The sequence below is a fragment of the Dasypus novemcinctus genome, chromosome 2 (assembly GCF_030445035.2).
Source record: "Dasypus novemcinctus isolate mDasNov1 chromosome 2, mDasNov1.1.hap2, whole genome shotgun sequence".
Classification (NCBI taxonomy): Eukaryota; Metazoa; Chordata; class Mammalia; order Cingulata; family Dasypodidae; genus Dasypus; species Dasypus novemcinctus.
Genome location: NC_080674.1, coordinates 110,267,526 through 110,284,111, shown reverse-complemented (window position 1 = coordinate 110,284,111; position 16,586 = coordinate 110,267,526). Strand labels below are relative to the sequence as shown.

Genomic DNA, 16,586 nt, shown 5'->3' with positions numbered 1-16,586 from the left:
AGAACTTTAGGAAAGAAGTTTAAATATGATTTCTGTAAGAATTCATATTTATCACTGTCATAAAGTCCAAAATGAGAGAGCTTTTTTCATTAATTTCTTTCTACTTTATTAATTTTTGTTATATTAATATACCCTTCAATTTCTTACTATGGAAACTATTTTATTTTCCAAACTTAATATTTAGCTGATTTTTCCTCAAATTTTTAAATGAAACTATAATCAAGCCTATAAATTTTCTATATAGAACTGATTTATCAAATGTCTGATCTGAAAGAAGCATGTAGGCAAGTTTAATGCTGAAGAAAGAAAGAAGAAAGCAAAAAAGAACTGGTTCACATGTATACCACATTTTTTAATGTATTGGAATTTCCATCATAATTCCCAGTTTTATTCATGGTTTATTTGCCAATTCAATTTTCCAAATGTGGCATATACAGAACGTTGCTTGCTTAAAAATATTTATCTTCTTTTCTTACAAATAGAACTTTGGGTATAAGTGAACCTACTTGAGAATAGAAATCGTCAGTGCAAGCAACACCATTTTTCTTGGCTTGTGACTCATTTAGATATAGGTATATGGCTTTGATTCACTAATACTATATGAACAGTTATCTCCTGAATAGTTTGGGGGAAAATTTCTACTTCAGCAAAACACAATTGTTGAGAACATGACATCATTCACTCTAGTTCTTCCTGTTCAGGATCCTATCTTGTAATATATTCTAATTATTGGTGAACAACCATCCTACAATCATGTGGGGAGATTGTCAAAACATCAATGGTAATAAAACCAAATGCGAAAACAGGACTGGATCTTGATGATACTATTAAACCATATCACAAACTATGGGACTTTCTATTCCTGAATTTTTATTAAATGAAATGTGTATATGCTTAAATATACTTATGTCTTAATCCAACTTGAGGTGGTTTTTCAGATGTTTATTGTAGTTAGATGCATGACAATTGATAGACCAAATGTAGGTGGATTTTGACTATTACAGTATTTCTGTGTTGTTTGCTGTATTCTAATCCCAGAATGTGACCTGCAATTCTTTTCTTTGAATCAAATGAGTTCAGTTTTTAAAATATGTGTGTTTGAAAAAATTTTATTTTCTGTTTGTGTGAGGAAAGTTCTGTATAATAATTAGATTAAGTTTGCTAATGATATTAATAAAATATCTCTACTGACTTATTTTTTCTTTTTAATCTATCCATCTGAGAGATTTATGTTTAAATTTTTCATCTTATTTATAGATTTTTATATTTTCCACCATATTTTTAATGTTTTTTTTTTGCTGTATGTACATTGAAGGTATAGAGAATATATGGATTCATTATTCTTTTACCTTCTTCTGTAGCATTCCTTTCATCCTTGTGAAATATTTTTTATTGTTTCTTTAAAGATTTGCTTTCAATTCTATTTTGTCTGATATTAAGGTTAATATCTCTAATAGTTTTTATTTTATAACTCATTTAAAATACATTGTTTTTTTCCATTTCAACTTTTTTGGATTTTTAGGTGAATCTCTTTTGAAAAACATATAAATCTATACTGCTTTTTTTTCCTGTTACAGAGATCCTTTGATTCTTAATTTTTAAATTCAATGCAATTATATATTATGTCACTGAAATACACTTGGCCATACTATTTTCTATTTATATGTTTATCATGTTTTCTCTTAGTAACCTTCTACTTGAGTGATTGTGGGAAAATTTTTTTCTTTTTTCTTTTTTTAATGGGCAATGTAGGCATAAGGACTTCTAGATTCTTTCCTCTGTTATAAGTCTTAGAATTTTTGAAGATAATTGTTGAAAGTTTAATCTGAAATCCAAATTTAGACTTCTTAGCCATAGCGAAGGAAAAAAAATAGGAAAAATTATAGAAGAATCTGTAAGTCCCACATATCTATCAAAGAGACCTTATCTCATTAAGGGTAGGGTGTTCCAGATTACTTTACATTGCATTAATAGTTTTAATCTGAGAATGTCCTAACTGAAAGCTACCTTCTATTCTTGAGCCAATTTAGGTTTTCACTGAATACATATTTTTAGAACATTCTTTTTCCTGAGACATCATGGTAAGTTAAAATACATGGAATGAATACTGGTAAAATTATAGAGTCAAATTTTATAATAATGTTGAGATGTTTGAAGACAATGTTATATATTTTATAAAACTGTTTTAAAAAACTTTTCTGGGAAAGTGGATGTAGCTCAAGTGGTTAACCACCTGCTTCCCATGTATGAGGTCCTGGGTTCAATTCCTGATACCTCCTAAAAAAATTCTCTGGATATTATCTGTATTTTTCTATATACTCTTTATAACTCTGTATATCATTCTGTATAGTCTATTAAAAACTGACAATATTTACTGAGTTGTTTATGAATGCATGGTCAACAAATCAATAAATGGTAGCTGCTCAATAATGTGCCCATCCTTACTTCCTCAATCCACCAACAAAGCAAAAATTTACAGACCCTACTTTGAGTCATCAGTATGTGTACATGTATTTGTGGACAAATTTAGAAATAGCTGGGACTACAGTTTTAATAACCATCTCTTAAATACCATACAAATTCTCACTATGAAACTACCATAAACAACCACAAAAATGTCTATATGACAGATTTTAAGCCACAATCACAATCCAAAGCAGCTTCTAAAGGAAAAGAAACATCATAGCCAAAGTGTATTTTGAGTAAGGAAACTATAATTTTATTCTTTTTTTCTAGAAATCTTGGAAAAATAAAAGTGTTCTCATAATATACATCTTAGGTCTTATTGATGTCACACTTCCCATTCATGAATTTGTTGAAGTTTGTTTAGATTACAAAGCTCAAGAAGTGCACACCATATTTATAAAATTTTTCAAAACTACTTTACTTGTGTAGATTAGTTTTGAAATATGGTGAACTTAAGCATTTGTAAATTAGTGATTTACTTGCTTTTTATGATCACTATTTCAAGCAGTGCCAACAGTCATGCATCAATGCCGTTTTCTGTAGACTTAGCCATTTGTGTGGTAGAAATCTGAGGTTTATTTTCTTGCCTCTCCAAGTCTAGAAATGTTATCTGTGAAAAATATGAGAAACTACTCCAGATTTACCCAGATGTTTATACAAATTAATGATTTAAAGGAGGAAGTAGTGAATAAGGGTGACTGTTACTATTAAATGGTTTCTACTAGTTAAAAGTTATTTGTAAGATTTTGCAAGCAATTAATGATAAAGCCAATAGCACAAGCCAGCAAAATAATATAAAAATGCCATCTCTATATACACATACATATAAGCAAAATTAATTTCAGATTTCAAAAAAAATTAGATCCTGATATTTAAAGACCTATTAAAAGGAAAAAAAATACTTGAGGGGCTTTATATAGTTGTGTCATGTATATTTTATAGAATTCCTCAGTATATAAAAAAGAAAATTTGAATTTAATGCAAAAACAAACTAAAAACAACGTACTGCCTTCAATTTGATGATTTCAGTGTAGAAAGATGTCATCAGAACCAAAACTATCTTAAAAAGTTTGGTATGTAAAGTAACAATTATGAGAAAGGACATACACAACTATATTAGAGAGATATAGTATTTTCCTGCATTCCAAAGTAGGAAAATGAAATGGGAATTGAACAAGTCATGAGAGTTTGAAGTTGGATGCAGTAAAAATTGATCCATATTATATTCTACCATTCTCACAAAGTATGTATGAAAGCTTTAGCAGAAATTAATATCAAATACATTTGAACAAATAGAAGGAAATACTTCTCAAGGCATTGTGGAAATATACTGCCTTTAGAAGGTCACAGAGTCAAAAACTATAACTGATTAATAGGACCAATAATAATATTTGTATTGGCCAAAATGACTTAGTTGGGGCCAGCTCCATTTCAGCTTCACAGACTTTTCTCTGAACTTCATCCAAAAGCACTTTCTGGCTTGGGGGCCCTGAGTATGCTTAATTAACTCCGTCTGACCCAGTCACACAAAGTAAAGGCATCAATCTTTCCCATGTGGCTCCCTTTCTTCCAGGAAATTGCAGGTGAAAGTCTTCTACCTATTTTTGGACTAATTAAATGAAACCACCCCAATCCCCACCCAAAACACACACACACACACACACACACACGAACAAAAAGACAGCAAAGAAGAGAAGAACACAGTGAGGTAAAACTCAGCATTTTGACTCATACAAAATTTCTTGTCCTGACTCTGTGAGGACAATGTGGTATAGTAGACAGAATTTAGACTGAAGTGGCAGTAAAAGGAAGAAAAACATGTCTTCCTTTTACTAATTATATGACTTTGGACAAACCACTAACCTTCTCAGAACCTTTTTTTTTCAATTTAAAAATGAAAATAATAAAAATAAAACTCCACTAGAGATGTAATCCATTTGTCAGGAATAGGGAATGTTAAAATTACTATTATGTGGAAAATCTATATGTAATTGGGGACCACTTTACCACATATGAATATAAAACAAGCTTATTTTGGAGCTACCTGTCTTTGTTTCATTTAATTTTCCATTTTTCTAAATGTTCTTGTTGTTCACCAGATGCCAAAATCTGTACCACTTTCTACCCAACCAATCCATATGAACATTTATACCACTTTATTTCATCTGGGCCCATCCAAGAAAGCTTTTGCTTTAATTAATAAAATAAAACCAAGTAACTGAAGGTGATAATGAGAAACTGACCTACAAAGGAGCATGCTTGATATGACATCAAGGTTTTCTTTTTCCTCATAGGCCCTTTCTCCTTGGTTTTCTCTTTTTTTACTAGGATGGCTTAAGAAGTTAATTTTTATGGTAAATACAGCACACTAGACACTAAATAATTAAATTATCCTTATATCATATAGATGAAATAATATTGGTGAAAACTGTCCAGTGAGGTATAGCATTTCCCAACCCAATCCCTTACCACCATGGTCTCTAGTCATCCATGAGAGGCCATGCAATAGAAGAAAAATAAGATAGAAAAGGCAAAGAAAAAAAATAAGACAGATTGAAGCCTAAAGAGATTTGGGTATTTCTCTATCTACCTACATAAAGCTTACCTTACCTTATGCACCCCCATTTTCTTTTCATTAGCCTCTTCTCAATGTGATTAATAGGAGAGATGGCAACCCCCTTCCCCAGCCAAGGCAATACTATGCCTGCCCACAAGACCATGTTCCAACCTACAATTGACGATAAAATAATCACTACCTAAACATCTCAAGAAGCACCAGCATTCAAATTAGAGAAAGATTTCTAAAATATACAGTGCATGAAGTATGCTTTCCTTAAATAAGTAATTGTCTTTCAATCTTCCAAAATTTATAACAATATAAGGAAAGTTTAAGCAAACTTTTTAAAAAGGGTAAGATAGTACATTGGTTTGACTTTTGAGACCATATAATGAGTCATGACTGCTCAACAAGGTCTTTGTATTATGCTATTATCTGTAGGCAATATATAAATTAATGTGTATGGCTGTGTTATAACAGAATTATATTTACTAATATGGGAAGTGGGATGGAGTTGATCCATAGGCTGTAATTTACTAACCCCTAAAACTATAACTGTATAACTGTAAATATATACACCTATATTTCTTACTAATAAGTTAATTCATTCAATGGTCTATCCTTCAAAAGTTCTATGCTCTGCCAGTTTTTTATATATAATCACATGTTACTTTTCTAAAACTCTAACATCTATTTGAAAATGTATAAATTGGGTTTTGAGGATGCCCAATAAAAAATTAGCCCCTTTCCATGATCTGATTCAATTAATATAAAACAAAAATGACAGCAAATGGAGGATGAAACCTTAATCTGTTACTGATAGAGTTAATATTTGAATATTTGACTTGGGAATTTCCAAGTGGAATTTTTATTACTGAACCTTCACTAGGTTTTTATTACCAAAACTTTACTAGACCCTTATAAAACTTACTGCATGGAAAACTGAGGCAAAGTAGAGAATATGCATGCTGTGTTTAAATTCAGTCACAAGATTTAGAAAAAAGCAAGTTGTAAAGACAAATCTCTAGTTTTAAATTTTGTTGTTAGTTTGTTTCTTTCTGAAATCAATTAAGTCAGTTAAGTCATTCATGCCTAAAATACTCTTGCCTCAATGTAGCATCATTGGGAAATTGAAGGGAAACACTAGGCCCATTACAATAATGGATGGAAAGGATCATCAAGAGTAGGGAAAAAGTATTTCCCAACTCCAATATCTCCCATTTTTTAATACACTGCCTTTAAGCATCAGTCAGTGGTCAACTAGGTTGTGGCTATCCTAATTGGGGGAAGAAACCAGCCATCTCTCAGGACAATATCGTCCCAGGTATTAAAAAGCCAACCCAATTGAAAACAAGATATGCATAGGAAATATCAGATGCACTGCATGATATGGTTGCAATAAGCCACCAAAGTAAAAGTAAAAAACGCATGCACTAAAGCCTAATGTAACCTAGTCCAAACCAAAGCAATTTTGCTACTTCAAATACTACTTCCTGTTAATTTTCTATATATTCTGGCCCAGTTTATCAGATGGTGGGATGTCCATCTTCACGTAGGACATAAAATACTTTTTTTGATGTCATTTTTACTTTCATATCCAACTCTCTATGAAAAATCTTTCTCATAGCTCATTACATCTCCAGAAGAATGAATTGTTTCTTCCCCAGACATTTCACTAAACGCTCCTTAAAATGCTATAATATAGGGAAGTGGACTTGGCCCAATGGATAGGGTGTCAGCCTACCACATTGAAGGTCTGCGGTTCAAACCCTGGGCCTCCTTGACCCACGTGGAGCTGGCCTATGTGCAGTGCTGATGCGAACAAGGAGTGCCCTGCCATGCAGGGGTGTCTCCTATGTAGGGGAACCCCATGTGCAAGGAGTGTGCCCCATAAGGAGAGCCACCTAGAGCAAAAGAAAGTGCAGCCTGACCAAGAATGGTGCCACACACGTGGAGAGCTGACACAACAAGATGACACAATGAAAAGAAACACAGATTCCCAGTGCCCTTGATAAGGATAGACGTGGTCACAGAAGAACACACAGCGAATGGACACAGAGAGCAGACAACTGGGGGGAGGAGGGAGAAATAAATAAAAACAAATAAATATTTTTTTAAAAAGGGTATTGCATTTTTTAAAAATGCTATAATACAAACTGTAATATAATCTTATCATTAATTGTACATATCTGTTTTTCCTTCCTCAGTTGAATATGATAAATATGCTATATTACTAACATGATAACTATGGTAAATCTTGAAAAAACAAAGATACACAATTAACAATAATACTATGTGTACATAGATATATATTTATAGATATAATGCATATGTAATTATGACCATATACGCACACACATACATACACACGGAGAGTGATTGATATTTTAGGTGTTAGGGGAGTGGTAAAGGGTCCCTCATTGCCTTTCAAATTATGCTTCCATCAATACATCTATATAGATAAAAAGACAGAATGCAGGATGTATATTTTGTATAGTTTTAAAGTAGAAGATAGAAATTCAGTAAGAAAGTTAAGAGAATAAACTGTCAGGATTATAAATCTGTGTAAAGCATGGACAGCTAAGGAGTTCTTTACAAGAGATACTAAATTATGTTTGATCACTTAAAGAATATTTTAACTTGACTGATCCAACTCTAGAGTCTTAAGCATTACTTGAAATAATACCTTCTTTTAATAACATGCATTTTAAAAATCAAAGCTCTTAAAAAACAAATTAGATCGCTTCCTCATTGTTCTTATACTTTCTCTTAAATTATTTCAATCATGTTAATATATATAGCTGTTTGATATTTGAATTATATCAACTACAAAATTGAAAAATCTTACACAAACAAGAATACTAGTATTCTATGAATTTTCCATGCTTTTTGCCATCATTAATACATCATTGAATATATTTAGCATGGAAAGAAAATAGCTTTTATTCATATATACCATGTATCAGATCCTATACATGTATTCTCTTTGAATTACATTACAACTCTTCATTTAATAAACAAAACTTAGTTACTCCTAACAGTTACAAAGCAGAGAAGTGGGATAAACAGTCACCACTTTAAAAAAATGATAGTAATGAGAGTTATGTTTGAAAAAATGTGTTCATTATATTTATGCTAAACTTAAAATATCTATTCAACAAATGTTTATTAATCTCCTAATATGTGTTGGAATAAAGATTCATAGTTAAAAATATAAATATTTGCAAAAAAAAATTTTACCTGGAAAAGTTACCCTTTTAGTAATTTAAATCTATTAACCATTTCAATTAATATATTTTCTATCAAATTTAAATAAAAATCAGCAAATGGAGGACAACCAGCAAGACGGCAGCAGAGTAAGGAGCTCTTAGAGTCAGCTCCTGCTGCAGGGCAGTTAGTAAACACCCAGAGCTCTCTGGAGCTAGCTGAAGCACCTGTTTGGGGACTCCAGGAGATGAGGAGGGCATCCTGCAACATCCTTGAAGGAGTGGAAGGAGGAGACTGCCCATCTGCAGAGAAGACTCATAAATAGAATGCTCCACACCCCGGACGCCAGTGCCCATCCTCCACTGGAGGCACAAGCCTCCTTGGCAGCTATTTCGCAGCTGGAATTGAAAGCTTCACTTCCCCAAAATGGGGGAGGAAGAGACTGTTGGGCACCCATTTCAGCTAATGATGAGTACATTCAGCAAGCTAAAGTGTAATCCTGAGAACAGATAAAGTCTGAGCCTGTCCAAGTCAGAGAGAGGCTGGAAGCCACCATCTTACTTAACTTCACGCCTTGCATGAGAGGAAGTGGGGCGGACTGAAAATCCCATTGCTGGTGGGGACCGGCTTCTTTACATCCAGATCAGGTTGCAGCTTTAGCTTAGGCCCCAGTGCCACCTCCAGCGGGGAGGAAGTGACAGGGACCTGTACCAGCCTCTTCATGAAATTACCAGCCAAGCCATGGAGGCTGGTGATTGTCCTACTCTGGCAGTGTGAGCCACCCCAGGGGCTATTCTTTGGGTGCAATTGGAAGCTCTATTTCCCAGAAACAGGGGAGGAGGAGACAGTTGGCCGCCAATTTCGGCTACTGATTGGTAGACTTGGCTGGCTAAGAGATAACCCAAGGAACAGCTGGGGTATGAACCAGCCCAAGTCGGAAAGAGGCCAGTAACCAGCATTTTGACTCTGCCTCCAGCCTGAGGGGACGCCAGGTTGACTGAAACTCTCAGTGTTGGCAGGAAGCAGTTTCTTTCATGCAGATCGGCCTGCAGCCTTAGCCTAGGTTTCAGCCCCACCTCCAGCAGGAAGGAGACTGAGGAGCCCTTTACCAGCCTATACAACTAACTGCAGTTAACTTTGTCTGGCATTGACTGAAAATAGAAGTCTACCAGGGCAACCGTAGTCATCTTGGACCCATGCTGAATAAATTGCTGCTCACACCTGCAGCTCCATCCCTGCCCCAGGCAGGGGAGAAAGGGATGTGAAGCTTCATCAGTCTCTCTGGGCATCTACAGTCTAGCCCTGCACGACTTGGATTATTCCACACAGCTGTGACTCTGTCCCATCCCCTTGGCAAAGGAGAAAGTTGGAAGAAATTTCATTGGTTCCTGGCACAATGAGGTCAGCTTGAGCCTCCACAGCTTACAGCACCAACTACATGCTTTGCTCCTACTGTACATTCAGCAAGGAAGAAAGGATAGGAAGCTCTAAAATAAAGAGAAAAACTTCACCCAGAAAAATACTCTAGTAAATCAGATATGAAGACATCGACAAAAAATTACAATCCACACCAAGAAACAGGAAGCTATGGCCCAGTTAAGGAATAAGGATAAGTCCCCTGATGGCATAAAGGAATTGAGACAACTAATCATAGATTTTCAAACAAATCTCCTTAATAAATTCAATGGAATGGCTAAAGAGATTAAGGATATTAAGAGACTTTGAAAGGAGAATTTGAAAGCATACATAGAAAAATAGCAGATTTATGGGAATGAAAGGGCAATCAATGAAATAAAAAAAAACATTGGAATCAAATAATAGCAGATTTCAGGAGGCAAAAGAAAGGACTGGTGAGCTTAAAGAAATGGCCTCTGAAAGTGAACATACAAAAGAAGAGATGAAGAAAAGAATGGAAAAAATTGAACAAGATCTCAGGGAACTAAATGATAGCAAAAGGCATGCATACATATGTGTCATGGATGTCCCAGAAGGAGAAGAGAAGGGAAAAGGGGCAGAAGGAATATCTGAAGAATTAATGGTAGAAAGTTTCCCAACCCTATTGACGGACATAGACATCCCTGTCCAAGAAGCACAATGTACTCCCATCTGAAAGAATCCAAATAGACCAACTCCAAGATACATACTGATCAGAATGTGAAATGCCAAAGACAAACAGAATTCTGAGAGCAGCAAGAGAAAAGCAATGCATAACATATAAGGGATATCCAATAAAATTAAGTGCTTCTTTCTCACCAGAAACCATAGAGGCAAGAAGACAGTGGTCTGATATATTTAAAACACTACAAGAGAAAAAACTTTCAGTTGAGAATCTTACATTTAACAAGACTGTCTTTCAAAAATGAGGGCAAAATTTGAATACTCACAGATAAACAGAAACTGAGAAAATTTCTAAGCAAGAGACCAGATTTTTAAGAAATACTAAAAGGTGTGCTAGAGCCTGGAAAGAAAAGACAGGAGAGAGGGGCCTGGAAGAGAGTCTAGAAATGAAGATTATATCAATAAAAGTAACTGAAAGTGTCAAAAGAGTGGTGAAAATAAAATATGACAGATAAACCTCAAATAGTCAGGAGTAAACTTAACCAATGATGTAAAGCACTCGTATTGAGAAAACTGTAACTCAGTGTTAAAACAAATCAAAAAAGCCCTAAAGAATTTGAAAAACATTCCATGCTCATGGATTGGAAGACTAAATATCATTAAGATGTCAATTCTACTCAAATTGGTGTATATATTTAATGCAATTCCAATAAAAATTCCACCAGCATTAAAGAAAAAATTGAAAACATGATCATTAAATTTATTTGGAAGGGTAAGGAGTCCTGAATAGCCAGAAACATCATAAAAAGGAAAAGTGAACCCTCAACTCTAGACTTTAAATTATAATACCTACCTATAGTGGTATAAACAGCATGGTACTGACCTAAAGACAGACACAATAGACCAATGGGACCAAATTTATGGTTGGTCCAGAAACAGACCCTAACAGGTATGGTCAAGTGATTTTTGACTAGCTTGTCAAACTCACACAGCTTGGCCAGAACAACCCATTCAACAAATGGTGCTGAAAGAATTGGATATCTATTGCTGAAAGAACCATAAAACTTCTAGAAGAAATTATTGGAAAATATCTTCAAGACCTGGTGGTAGGTGGTGGATTCTTTAAGGAAATAAGAGGACTGAGTGGACTACTGATGTTTAATGTATGTAGAAGTTTTAATTAGCTTTACTATAAAAGTGTGGAAATGTATAGAGTGTATGGTAACATACAGTGAGTAACAGCTAGTTTATAAATGGGGATGCGACTGAAAGTGGTAGTCTAGTTATGTAAATGCCAATTGACAGAATGCTAGAGAATAATCTAGGAACTGAATAGCACAGTAAACCAAGAGGTGGATTAGGATTGTGGTTGATGGTACAGATGCAAGAGAGTCCTTTGTTAGCTAGAGCAAATGTATATCACTACCGCAGAGTGTTGGGAATGTGGAGAAGCATGGGAAAAATATAGCTGGAGTGACCTATGGACTGTGGTTAGTAGTAATAATAAAATATCCTTGCATTTATGCAAAAGATGCACTGTGTTGATACTGAGGCAGTATGAAAAATGTGAGCCAAATATACACTATGGACATGGTAACAATCAGATGATATTATTTTATCTGTAGCAAATGACACATCACATTGTGGTGTGTTGATGGAGGGGTGTTCTTTGGGAATTCTGCACATGGGGCATGATGTTTTATAAGTTTACAAATTCTGTCATAAAAATCTATTTTAAAAATAATAATAGGGTGGATCGGGGAAAACATACCAAATGTAAGATAAAGACTATGATTAGTAGTAAGATTTTGACAATATTCTTTCATAATGTCACAAATATCTCATGAAAATGCAAGGTGTTGGTGGAGGGTTGATATATGGGACCCCTGTATGATGTTATGCATGTTTGCTTTGTAAGTTCACAACTTTTACTATACACTTGTTTATGTATGTTCATATATAAATAATAGGATTGGTTGGGGGAAAATACTTTCTTTAGTAGTACTATTTGGACAATGCTCTTTAATCATTAGTTAAAAAGGTTTAACAACAATGCAAGGTATTCATAGTAGGGTGAGGTGTGAGAGTCCTGTACGATGTTATGTGTGTTTGTTTTGTAAGTTCACAACTATTATTATACATTTACTGTTTATATATGTTTATGTATGAGTCATATACTTCAATAAATTTTTTTTAAAAATCAGCACCATTTTCATGTTTTCTGTTTGCTCCATTTAGCAAAATAACCCCCCATGACCCCAGTCAGTGCCAGCAGGTCTCTCCTGCCCCAATAACAGATGACCCCAAACCCCCATCCCTGACCCTAATCCAACAGGATGTACTAATCTCAAAACCAACCACAAGAATATCACAAGATTGAAGAAGGCACCTGGGCAATCTTAAATGAAACTTGTTTTTATTTTTTATTAACAAAACTGGGCAAGTAGAAAAAATCTTTAACTCTTAAAAGAAAACATAGAAATCATTTAGAGAGCCCTAGGTAATAACTATGGAAATGAGTCATGGTTATCCTCATTCCTCTCTTACTTTTCCTCACCCTTAAAACCAATCCTTTACCCATTATAATACCATTACTGATAGGATTGCTGCTGCTTCTTTTTGGTCCTTGTCTCTTACAGCTTCTCATCTGATTCAGAAGCCAAATTACACTCAATAACTCAGGAATATGTGAATGACATCTCTTTGCTACATGAATGCCAGTACCAACCTCTTCCAGACCAGAAATCAGAACCCACTGGACAGGATGGAAGGGAACTCTTCACCACCCCATAACAGCAGGAATTAGGAAGAATATGTTGAAGTTCCAAATCCCCTCACCCTTCTGTACTGCCCGGTATTATTTAGGTTCTTTTCAACATATATATATATACATATAATCAGAGAGTTAGGACTGTTAGAGGTTCCCCCTTACAAGGTTTGCTATGAGTAACAGATTATAAGGCTGTGACTCCATTCCAGTTGATTGAGCAAGCTGCCTACGTGTGGCAACCCCTCTCCCCCCAGGAATGAACAGAGGAGCCCTATCACAGTGGAAACAGAGCAGATATGGACACTTATCCCTTCCCGGCCCAGGCCCATCAAACCCTCCCACATTCCAAGAATGCCCTACCTCCTAACCCACTGCCCCCAAGTCACACACAAGAATCCACTTTTACAGCCCTTATTGATCCCAGGCTCCCCATGAACCAACATTTCCCCTCCTACTGATATAATGTATGAAGTCATATGGACCACCTTCCATGAGCAGGCTGAAGTCTCTCTTTAGACCCCTACCATGCTCGCAGAGGTGGGGTGGGGGTGGGAGGGTCTAAAGTCACTTCTTCAGACCCCCTCTGTTGGGAAAGCTTCCAAAAAAATGTCTTGCCTGCAATTGTCTGTCTCCATGTCCCAGTGAGTGCCTTTTCACTAACATTTTCAATCAGAAAATTTCAACTGAAAACCAATTCTAAAAAACAATAGAACAATTCTAATGCAAGAGACATGCTAAAACATTAGGTGGCTCTATCATATTATATTTCATAGCTTTCCTGATTGCTTGTTGCATCACATCAATACCCTTTTTCAAATTGTATAAATTGGATGTTTACTTTTTTCCTGGTTTTTAAAACATATCAATTATTTTTACTGACCCGGCTACAAAAGGCCAATAGGATCTGGTATATTTTCACATTCTAATCTATCACAAATCTTCTCAACTTGACTTGTAGACATCAAGAAATATAACTTTTGACAATGATTATTTTTAGAATGTTCAAATCAGTATGAAACAATCTAGCTATAACATTTCTTACTCATTTTCTTGCCTGTGTACTTAATAAAACAGGTTTTCAAAATTTAGTTGTTGTTTTCCCCCCAAAGCACTCTATGTGGGTATCTTTTCCTTATCAAGCATTGATCATATCCTTTACATTTTGCATAGTATATTTTCAGATTGATTCACCTTGATAAACATGTAGCTTATTGATTTTTTTAATTTTTCTTATATTCAACTTATATAATATACATATATAATATATATTTGTATATATATCTGTACATCTAACAGGATGTTCTAATTTCAAAACCAACCATGAGAATATCACATGATTGAAGAAGGCACCTGGGCAATCATAAATGAAACTTGTTTTTATTTTAACAAAATTTGGCAAGTAGAAAAAATCTTAAACTCTTAAAAGAAAACGTAGAAATCGTTCAGAGAGCTCTAGATAACTACTATGAGAATGAGTCATGGTTATCCTCATTCCTCTCTTACTTTCCTCAACCTTAAAACCAATCCTTTACCCATTATAATACCATTACTGATAGAATTGCTGCTGTTTCCTTTTGATCCTTGTCTCTTACAGCTTCTCATCTGATTCAGAAGCCAAATTGCACTCAATAATTCAGGAATGTGTGAATGACATCTCTTTGCTACACGAATGCCAGTACCAACCTCTTTCAGATTAGAAATCAGAACCCACTGGACAGGATGGAAGGGAACTCTTCATCACCCCATAACAGCAGGAAGTAGCAAGTATAAGTCTAAGTCCCAAATCCCCTCACCCTTCTGTACTGCGTTGAGAAATTAAGTCTAAAGAAGTTCTATGGATTACGAGGGCCACAAACAATAAGCAGATTTGAAAAGACGACGTGTTATGTCAAATTTTAGGTTCTCTTGAGGCTTTGACTAATTATTAGTTATTTAGAGAAATCTCTACCATAGCTCCTGTTTCAGGTGACTGAAAATGTGGACATTCACAGGCCAATGGCTTTACTAATCCCCTATGGTAAAGGGGCAGGATGTGAATTCCATCCTTTCTTTGAAAAATAGGTTTATTTTTCTTTTGTTATTGCACTACAGATGTTAGATAGAACTAGAATCATTTCCATTCCCCTAATTTATTCTGAAAATTGTATGTACTAATGCTAGACCTAATGAAGAACAGTTGTGATTTTTAGAAAATTCCTCCATACAAAGCAAATAGGATTACCTTGATTAATGTGGGATTTTCAAATGCTGATTGATAATTACATAGCATGGGTCTACTACACTTCAATGAAATTCATGAGTACAAACACCTCAACAAGCATAAATACCTATGACCGATTTACAAACAAAGATGTAAGTACAGAATCAGCTCAGATTTTACTAATAATAGTAGTTATAGGATAAGAGTGGGGTAGAGAAATTTTGAAAGGCTTGTGAAAAATAGATAATGTGGAAATAAAATCTAAATATGGATTTGCCACCTTTGCTTGAAACTGGGCTGAGATGCAACATTTGCTGCTAAGTTGTCAATGGACAACAGGCCAACAAAGTGTACAAAACATCTTGTTTCCTTTACATTACATTCCCTCAGATTCTCATAAAGTTGAGGACCCTCACCCCAAATTTTCTATTCCTAAGAAGGAGGAATGAAAGAGAGAGGATTAAGTCTGATGCTGATACAAGTAATACCTCATTGTTCAAAGACCACAAATAAAGTCCCATATAAAAAATTATTCTTTCTCTGTGAAAAATGTATGAATCTTTTTTGAGGTCTATAAAATGTCAAATTATGATTTTTAAAAAGGTAGATGTATGGCTATAATATATTTGATTATCCTTTCTGATTATTTAACACCAGTATCCTTAAGCAACATTGTGAGTTCACAAATTTTAAATACTTTTTTTTTCCAGTGAGGCAAATCATTGCAAGTGTATAACAATGAAAGCATTTTAATTATATGGCTGTATATATCAAACAAAATGCATTACTATCCTCTTCTTCCATAGAGTATCTTTTCATTTAATACTTCGAATTCATGTACAACTAAAAACCACTAAAAATAACTCTTGGACAAATTTTTATTTTTGGGTCATCCTTGATTATGTTGCTTTTGGCATATGCAAGCCATGAATAAATAGTAATGCCCATAATCCATAGAGTTTGTGCTAGAGACTCAAGCATGGAATTTGCCAACCTACAGCCTCCTTTTTTTTTCTTCTGGTTTTGACAAAATGTATAATGGCCTGTACCTATCATTGCATTATCACAGGACCAATTCCAATGTCCCCAAATTGTCCCATGTTACAACTATTCTTTCCTCTCCTCTGAACCTCTGGTGGCTACTGCCTTTATATCATTGTTACAAGTTCTTCCATTACTAGAATAATAAGTCTACTTTAGTCCATGGTTGCATTCCCCCCTTATGTTTATTCATTATTCAATATTGAGGATTTGGGGATGGTGAGGGCCGTTCAGTTTCTGATTGATCCCATGGGGCAGACAGATGGAATTGTCTTGCTTATAGTTGT

The 16,586-nt window shown here is 34.8% G+C and overlaps 1 non-coding gene across 1 annotated transcript; it reads left to right on the top strand.

Annotated features, from left to right (window-relative positions):
* The first annotated feature begins 241 nt into the window (after positions 1 to 241).
* LOC111762081 (small nucleolar RNA SNORD78) lies at positions 242 to 304 on the top strand. Its single transcript, XR_002795291.1, has one exon. It is a non-coding gene; the product is annotated as a small nucleolar RNA SNORD78 (small nucleolar RNA).
* The last annotated feature ends 16,282 nt before the right edge of the window (positions 305 to 16,586 follow it).